Raw genomic sequence first — 9,798 nt, 5'->3', positions numbered from 1 at the left:
AATGTAAATTATTACAGGCATTATGGAAACAGTATGGAGCTTCCTCAAGAAAGTAAAACTACCATATGATCTAGCAAGCCGACTTCTGGGTGTATATCCAAAGATAAAATCACTATCTCTAAGTTCACTGCAACATTATTAATATTAGCCAAGATTCAGAAACAACCTAAGTGTCTGATGATGAGTTAATGGATAAAGAAAATGTGGTGTATGTGTGTATAATATGTATATATTGTATGCATATATAATGAAATACCATTCAGCCTTTAAAAGAAGGATATTTTGCCATTTGCAAGAACATAGATGAACTTAAAGGAAATACATCAAGCGAAATAAGCTAGACAAGAAAGATATATACCATATGATCTCACTTACATGTAGAATCTAATAAAAAGTAAGACTTCTAGAACCAGAGTAGAATTCTGGTTACAAAGAAAAAAAAAAAAAGAAAGAAAAGAAAAAAAGAATTCTGGTTACCATGGGCTGGGGGTGGAGGAATTGGGAATTGGAGAGATGTTGGTCAAAGGGTACAAACTTTTAGTTAGGATGAGTAAGTTCTGGAGACCTAAGGTACAGCATAGTAGCTACAATGAATAGTAATATGTTGTAGACTTGAAATTTGGTAAGAGGGTTCTCATTGTGAGGGTGGGGGTAGGGGGAAGCGTAACTGTGAGGAGATGGGTATATGAATATGTTAATTACACTGATTATGGTAATCATTTCACAGTGTATATGCATACCAGAACTTTAAGTTGTTCGCCTTAAATATATACAACTTATGTCAATCATGGCTCAGTAAAACTGGGGAGAAAAGCCTCTTCTCCAAAGGTTTTACCTTAACAGATAAAACTTAAAAATAAAACATTTTCATAGGAAACTTCTATGTGTCTGTCTGGTCTTGGGAGCCTCACCTGAGGGAAATAAAAATCCTGGGCTATTTTTGATATTAGGAAAATGAAAAATTTTTGATATTAGGAAAATGAGGTGTGAGATAATATAAAAATGTATGTTTAGAATGACTAAGTACCAGAATAAGGAATCAAAACATAAAGAGAACAATAGCAAACTATGAAAAAGAATAGACTCATTTGAGAAAGAACAAAATAGAAATTCTAGAAATGTTTCCTTTGTTTCCCAGAGACCTCTTAATATCAGAGACCCTCAAGATTTAGCTCAGTTCTCTTCTGTATTCCCTCATTGTCTTTTTTTTAAAGAAAAATTATTACTGTAGTTGACATGCGATGTTATATTACTTTCAGGTGTACAACATAGTGATTCAACAATTTTATACATTAAAAAGGGCTTACTTACTACAGTGTCTGTTGCCATACAATGTTATTAAAATATTATTGACTATATTCCCCATGCTGTACTTTTTATCTCCATGACTTATTTATTTTATAATTGGAATTTTGTACCTCTATCCCCTTTACCAATTTTGCTCATCCTCCATTTCCTCCCCCTCTGGTAATGACCAGTTTGGTCTCTGTATTTATGAGTCTTTCTGGCTTTGTTTGCTCATTTGAGGGTTTTTAAAAATTTATGACTCCACATATGGGTGAAATCATATGGTAATTATCTTTCTCTGACTTACTTCATTTAGTACATAACCCCCTAGGTACATCTATGTTTGTCATAAACGACAAGAACTTCTTTCTTTATGGCTGAGTAATATTCCACTGTACATATATACCACATCTTTATTCATTCATCTATTGATGGAAACTTAGGCTGCTTCTATATCTTGACTACTATAAATAATGTTGTAGTAAATATAGGCATGCACATACTTTTTTTCAAATTAGTGTTTTCATTTTCTGTGGATAAACAGTAGTGAAGTTACTGGATGATACGGTATTCCTATTTTTTTATTTTTTGATCAAACTTCATACTATTTTCCACAGTGGCTATGCTAATTTACATTCCCACCAACAGTGCACAAGAGTTCCCTTTTCTCTGCATCCTCTCCAACATTTGTTATTTCTTGTCTTTTTGATACTAGCCATTCTGACAGGGGTGAGGTGATATCTCATTGTAGTTTTGATTTGCATTTTCCTGATGATGAGTGATGTTAAACACCTTTCCATGTGTCTGTTTTTCGTCTGTGTGTTTTTGGAAAAATGTCTGTTTGGATTCTCTGCCCATCCTTAATCAGATTATTTAGGCTTTTTTGGTGTTGAGTTGTGTAAGATCTTTATATATTTTGGGTACTGACTCCTTATTATAAATATGGTTTGCAAATATCTTCTCTCATTCAGTAGATTGTCTTTTTGTTTTGTTGATGGTTTCCTTTGCTGTGAAAACCCTTTTTATTTTGGTGTATTCCCAATTTGTTTTTGTTTCTCTTGCCGGAGGAGACATATCTAGGAAAATGTTAATATTGATGTCTAAGAGATTACTGCCTGTGTTCTCTTTTAGGAGTTTCATGATTTCAGATCTGACACCTCGCAGTCTTAATGATCTCTGTAACCTAAACTTCAGATTCCTTCAATGCCTCAATTTGAATATTTAATAGAAATCTCAAATTTAATATGTCCATAACTGAACCAGATCTTATTCCCAAATCCGTTTCACCCACAAATATCCCTATCTCAGTTAATAGTTCTATCCTTCCTCTCCTTTGGTCACAACTACATCATGGACCTGTTATTGTTAAATCCTAGTTGGCTCTACTCAGGATAGATTTAAAATTGTGCCACTTCTCACCACCTTTATTGCTCTCACTATATTCTAAGCCCCTACCATCCTGCCTCTCCTAGATTACTGTTCTCCTGGATTCCATCCTTAAGTCATATAGATCGGACTCAACATAGTGGTCAGAAGTAAACCAGATTCTGTTGTTTTTGCTCAGAATCTTCAATTGTCTGCCCATCTCACTCAGAGTAAAATCCAAAGTTCTTAAAAGTTCCCACGAAGTTTGGCTAGTTCTGCACAACTACCACCCTCCCTAACTCCCCCCTGCCCTGTCCCCGCATTAATTTCTCATCTCATCCTTGTTTCCTTACTCCCTCTGCTGAAGCCATGCTGGTCTCCTCACTGTTCCTCAAAATTCTGGGTCTTGGGTTAGCTATTTCACTTACCTGGAATCTCCTCCCCTAAGGATCCTCACAGCTCCTCTCTCACCTTTTTTCAGATCTTAGCTAAAACATCAGCCCCTCTGAGAGCCCTTTCATGACCACCCTGTTTAAAATTGCTCCCCCTTCCCTATACTCGGTAGCCCTTGATCTTTATTTTTCTTTTGGAAATTAGTACTATAGTTGGACTATAGTCCATAACTATAACTATAGTCTGCTATAATTTACTGATGTGTTTCTTGTCTCCCCAAACAGAATACAAGCTCCAGGTGGGTGTAGCTTTTGTATGCTTTGTTCACTGCTAATGAGATTAAAAAATAAACTTTGATGAGCTTGTCCCTATTGACCTAAATGACATGTTTTTTTAGGATTCTTGAGAAGAGAACAGACTATTTTAAGTAGAGTTTCTTTTCATTTTTTCTTTTAGAGCAGTTTTTTAAAAAAAATATTTTATTTGTTTATTCATGAGAGACAGAGAGGCAGAGACACAGGCAGAGGGAGAAGCAGGCTCCATGCAGGGAGCCTGATGTGGGACTCGATCCCGGGACTCCAGGGTCACGCTGTGAGCCAAAGGCGGACACTCAACCGCTGAGCCACCCAGGCATTCCTTAAGTAGAGTTTCTTCCCTAACCAGAGTTGGGCTGTGAAAAAAAAATTAAAAAAAAAAAAAAAAAAAAACTATCTAAAGGGTGATGAGAAAAGGTTGAATATTTTAAAGCAGAGAACTGCAGCAGAGGGCTTTATTGATAAAGGTGGAAATACTAGTAATAGTTGTCACTTTGAGTTAGAAGATGACAAGTTTGTTCTTTATTTTGTAAGTAGTGTCTTTTTAAATATTTAACACAAAATGTCTTTTAAGTGCGGCAACTGGGTGGCTCAGTGGTTGGGCATTTGCCTTTGGCTCTGGTTGTGATCCTGGGGTCCTGGGATCAAGTTCTGCATCAGACTCCCCACAGGGAGCCTGCTTCTTCCTCTGCCTATGCCTCTGCTTCTCTCTCTGTGTCTGTCATAAATAAATAAATAAATAAATAAATAAATAAATAAATAAATAAATAAAATGTTTTAAAAAATGTCTGTAAGCAATTTGACTTTAGATATGCAGTTTGGTTTAGATTGAAAAACTTTTCTCTTTTGATTATTCTCAGATTAGTTAAAAAATATTCTCAAGTTTAAAGGTAGTGTTATAAAAAATTTTTAATTTATGCATTTTATAAAAACATTTGGACACTAGTGACTTTAGGAAAAATGAGTCTCTCCCAATTCCTTCAAAACTAAGCTTTAAACACTTTCAGTTTAGTTTTTCCCTTGTCTGTTGTGAAATGCTTTTTATCACAGGACAAAGTGATAAAAAGCTGATAGATTTTTACTGAGAATAATACTTATTCTTAATTGTAAAAAAGGAAAAGTTAAAGAAACAAAGAAATTTCTTTTGAGAGAGAGTTTAAGTTTGGAATTTAAAATGTAAAGGCTTTATTGTTCTTCTGTTGATCTTTTTTATTTCAAAATATAGTCTTTGATTTTGTGCCAAAATATTTCCATTTTTGCTTTACTAAGAAGTTGCCTGATGGATGATGATATTGTCCATACTCGGGCTAGTGATCCGTCTCGACATTGTCCTGGTGAATTTTATACAAATAATTTTACAAAGGTTTATTTTGTTTCTTACCACCTCCTGGGAACTTGGGTTTGGCAGCCTTCTATTAGTGATTATAATATTTAGCTTGAGTTGAATCAGCATGCAGGCTGTGATGTATTCTATTTAAAAATCCATTTGTAAGGCATTAGCAGAAAGTTTATGAGTATTGTAATACTGTTTAATGGAAGGTAGGAATATCTTTAGCTGTGTGAATAAATAGAATTTGTGAATAAATAGAATTAGATTTCAAAAAGTGGTTTAAGGTTCGTGATTTTCTTATATATTTGAAAAGGCAACCAATATTTTAGTATTAAAAAAACCTCAGGTGTTAACTTTTAAAAACAAGTTAGAGATATATTCTTCTGAGTTAAACTTACATAAGGCAGAAATTTATCCTGAAATGGGTCAAAGTTCTTCCTGCATTTTTTTTTCTTGGCTTGCCTCTGTGCTTCTGTCTTCTAAATATCAGTGGCTCAAGACTCAGTCCAGTGGTCTCTTCTCTTATTTAGTTATACACATTCCTTTCTTCTCTTATCCATTCTCAAGACATTAAATCATATCCATGTACTGATGACCCCCACATTTTTATCTCCCATCCAGAACTCTCTTTTGAGCCCAGAAACATATGTCCATTGACCTATATGCAATTACACCTTAAGATATCTCATAGGCCTATTAACCTTAATATATCCAGAACTTAGTTCCTAATATTCAATACTCCTCACCTGCAGTTCAGCTCCTTCTACAGTCTTCCAACTCATTGTATCCAGATATCCCACTTTTGCCTTTCTTACAATAATTATTAATAGCATGCTGTTTAACTTTCAAAATACCTTAAGTTTTTAAAGTGATGATATATATAGGCTCCCGTTAGTCCATTAGTCAATCATAATGGTTTCCCAAGTTGCTTAGGCACCCAAGGGATATCTATACTGCCTTTCTTTCTTCTGTATTTCTCCTGCAGTTTATCAGCAAATTCTGTGAGCCTTACTGTAAAAAATATATAGAATTAAACCCACTTCTCACACGTCCATTGTTGCCACACTGACAAGCTAGCATCATCTGTTATCTGGGTGATTATAGTAGCCTCCTAGCTGGCCTTGCCAGCATCTAGAGTTTCCTATTAAAATGTGTGTCAGATGATGTTACTACTCTGCTCCAGAGCCTCAGCTAAGTGACTAAGTTCTCATTACCTTTTGCTAGACTTCCTGATGTCAACATTTTACATCCTGCTTGGATTTAGGAGATGTAATCTGCTGTCTCAACTAAATTCCCCATGGTATATACCTCTTAACCTCTTCAGAACAGCTGCGACCTCTTATCTTGCTCACTTGCCAAAACCAAAACCTGTTACTTCATTCCTGGTCACCAAGGCTATCAGACTGGACTTTGGTTCCTTATGTTGTATCCGTAGCGGTGTCTACCCTCTTCCTTTACTCTTGCTTGCCCCAGCCAAGTTAAGTAGGCTGTGAATGGCCCTAATAGTTCCCAGTGTGCTCTGTCTTGCTTTAAGTAATGGGCCAGATCCATGTGGTTGCTTAATTAAGAACATCAACACATTTAAGTAAGGAAAAAAGCCAAGTCCATTAGAAAGGTGGACTAGTTTGATTACTAATACTAGTTATGTTCATGATATTTTGCTCAAATGTATCTATTGCCATATTACTTGTCCTTTGATTTGAAAAACATATTTAGATTTACGTTTAGAATTCACACTATGATTTTGTTATTATCAAACACCAAGATTCCCTTTTAGGTAAATATCTCTTGAGATTGTTGAATTTCTACAAAGACTTGAAAGAAATTTATAAAGCTAACTTGGGAAGAAATACACAAATATTTCATCAGAATAGTCCAAGAGAAATCGAGTCCTATAAAAATGATAATAGGTAGTTTTTTAGCATCTGAATTTTTTATTCAAGCTCTTTACCCAACAGAAGTTTTATGATGGTTTCTGCAAGAATTGATGTCACATGCCTTTCTTCTTAACCTAAATGTCCAATTCTTTTTTTTTTTTATTTTTATTTATTTATTTATTTATTTTTTTTATTTTAATTTTTTTTATATTTTATTGGTGTTCAATTTACTAACATACAGAATAACACCCAGTGCCCGTCACCCCTTCACTCCCACCCCCCGCCCTCCTCCCCTTCTACCACCCCTAGTTCGTTTCCCAGAGTTAGCAGTCTTTACGTTCTGTCTCCCTTTCTGATATTTCCCACACATTTCTTCTCCCTTCCCTTATTTTCCCTTTCACCAATTCTTATTCTAATATTCAAAATGAAACAAGAAGTGGAAAGATTTTGATATGCTTTTGTTTCTAAACAATTATTTACTAGAATGCAAGTGCCTCAGTCACTGACATTTTTGTTTTGTATCTTGCTAAATATCTTCAAATTAAAAAAAATTTTTTTAATTTTATTTATTTATGATAGTCACACAGAGAGAGAGAAAGAGGCAGAGACACAGGCAGAGGGAGAAGCAGGCGCCATGCACTGGGAGCCCGACGTGGGATTCGATCTCGGGTCTCCAGGATCGTGCCCTGGGCCAAAAGCAGGCGCCAAACCGCTGCGCCACCCAGGGATCCCTCTTCAAATTAATTACATCATAAAATCTTTCTGAATAGATTATTTACGCATAATGTTTCTAAATATAAATTAGTAGAGCTATCTGACTAAACTTAGATTTCTTCAAAATCACAACGCCAAAACTCTTTTTATTCTACTTTGGGAAGTACTGAAGTTTATATTTTGTACTATCCTAAGAATTAACATGCATGGAAATACAAAATTACACTAAATTACTGCATATTTAACTGAAATAATCACTCTCTTACACCCTTTGTTAAAGTGAGAAATTTGTAAAGGTTTAAAAATATACCTAGAAAATCTTACAGTAACAGGTCATAATCCTCATTCTTGCATTAATTCTTCCTGAAATTTAAACTCCTCATGCTTCTATTTAAGTATAGAATCTGCCCTTAGAAACTTATTGAGTCACTACTAGGTATCTTTTGTTTTCAACCCAAGTAGCTTAGTGCAATTAAGCCTTTCTCTTTTACATTTATTTTTCAGTTTTAAATTCTATTTTTAGTTTACTTTTGGGTCAGATATTTCCCACATCATTTGCTGTCACAAACACTTTTTTATGGACCAGGTTAGAAAAAAAATATTGTATATAATAATTATAATACATATTATGCACTTAATATATGTAATATAGTATATGTGTATGTGCACCATTATGTAATCCTCTTTAAACTATGAAATCAAGTAATTTTGGTTTTGGTTATTACCCTATTAGTTTTTAGTTTTTATTCATTTGCATATAAACTCCTAAAGTCTTTTCCACACAAAGCCTATGGACCCTGAAGAGCCTACATATTACCCCTAAAATGTTAGGTTTGTGTTTTAATATTTGAATATTTTGTATTTTCATATATACATTAGGCATATTCTGGATCATTAGGATGAGCTGATTATATCCAGGCAATGCCACAGATTTCAGCACTTACTTTATTGCTAAATGAGAACTAAGCAAGAGAACCTAATCCTTAGTTTTATGTTTGTATGAACTACAATAAAATTTCATGTTTTTATGAAATACAATACAATAAGGTAATATTATAGAAACATTTTAAGTCAATGTTGAAGGTCCATGAAAAATCATAAAATCAATGCTGTTCACAATTTTAAGTGTTTTGAGAAAGACAATGTCTTCAAAGTTCTTAGTTAAGTTTTGAAAATATTCAGTTGAATGAATGAGTGAAGTATTGAACAAATACAGGAATGAATGATACTTCTTTAAATGCTTTTAATAAATTAATGCAAAAATAGTTTTGTTTCTGGTCCAATTGCTTATTGTTATTTTTCAAGGACTAATTTATACTTTATTTTATTTAATTGTTTCTCTGTGTAGTTTATTAACTTTACTTCAGTCTTCAAATATTTTTAATTTAACCATTTGTTTTGAGATAATTATAGATTTGTATGCAGTTGCAAGAAGAGATTCAACAGGGGGCACCTGGGTGGCTCAGCATCTAACTCTTGACTTTGGCTCAGTCATAATCTCAGAGTCCTGGGATGAAGCCCCATGTCAGGCTTCCTGCTCGTGGAGAGTCTGCTTGTCTCCCTCTCTCACTGCCCTTCCCCCTGCTCTCTATTTCTCTCAAATAAAGAAATCTTAAAAGAGAGAAAGAGAGAGAGAGAGAGAGAGAGGCAGAGAGAGATCCCGTGTACTTTTTACTGTGTTTTCCAATTGTCACATACTACAAAACTATAGTACTGTATCATAACCAAGATATTGACATTAATACAATCAAGATGCAAAAAATGGCAGCAAAAGGGTTCCTTATGTTGTCCTTCAATAGCCACACTCACTTCTCTAGTTCCTGTACCCACGAATCTCTACAATTTTGTCATCTCACGGATGTCACTTTTTTGAAATCGTCTTTTCCTATTCATTAAGTTCTCTGAATATTCATCCAGGCTCTTGTGTAAAAAGTTCTTTTTCTGAAAATCAAAACACAATGAGATATCACCTCACACCTGTTAGAATGGCTAAAATCCCAAACAAAAGAAACAAGTGTTGATGAGGGTGTGGAGAGAAAGGAACCTTCATGCACTATTGGTAGGAATGGAAACTGGTGCAGCCACTGTGGAAAAAAGTATGAAGTTTCCTCAAAGAATTAAAAATAGACCTACCATATGATCCAGTAATTCCACTACTGGGCATTTACCCAAAGAATATGAAAACACTAAAGCAAAAAAAAAAATGCACCCCTATGGTTATTGCAGCATTATTTACAATAGCCAAATTATGCAAGGAGCCCAAGTGTCCATCAATAGATGAATGAGTAAAGAAGATGTGATATATATGTACAGTGGAATGTTACTCAGCCATTTAAAAAAAAGAATGAAATCTTGTCATTTGCAACAACATGAATGGATTTAGAGAGTATAGTGTTGAGTATATATACTAGAGTATATATATATTCTATAGAGTGAAAGAAATCAGACAGAAAGATAAATACCATATGATTTCACTCATATGTGGAATTTAAGAAAAAAATGGAAAAAATATATGAAA

At 34.3% G+C, this 9,798-nt stretch overlaps 1 long non-coding RNA gene across 1 annotated transcript in view; it reads left to right on the top strand.

Annotated features, from left to right (window-relative positions):
- Positions 1-508: 508 nt before the first annotated feature.
- LOC106558802 overlaps positions 509-9,798 on the top strand; it is a 236,476-nt gene continuing 227,186 nt past the window's right edge. The window contains exon 1 of the long non-coding RNA XR_005353859.1: positions 509-570. This is a non-coding gene — a long non-coding RNA (uncharacterized LOC106558802). The remainder of the gene's footprint in view (positions 571-9,798) is intronic.

Source organism: Canis lupus, chromosome 1 (assembly GCF_011100685.1).
Source record: "Canis lupus familiaris isolate Mischka breed German Shepherd chromosome 1, alternate assembly UU_Cfam_GSD_1.0, whole genome shotgun sequence".
Classification (NCBI taxonomy): domain Eukaryota; kingdom Metazoa; phylum Chordata; class Mammalia; order Carnivora; family Canidae; genus Canis; species Canis lupus.
This window is presented reverse-complemented; position numbering and strand designations above follow the sequence as displayed.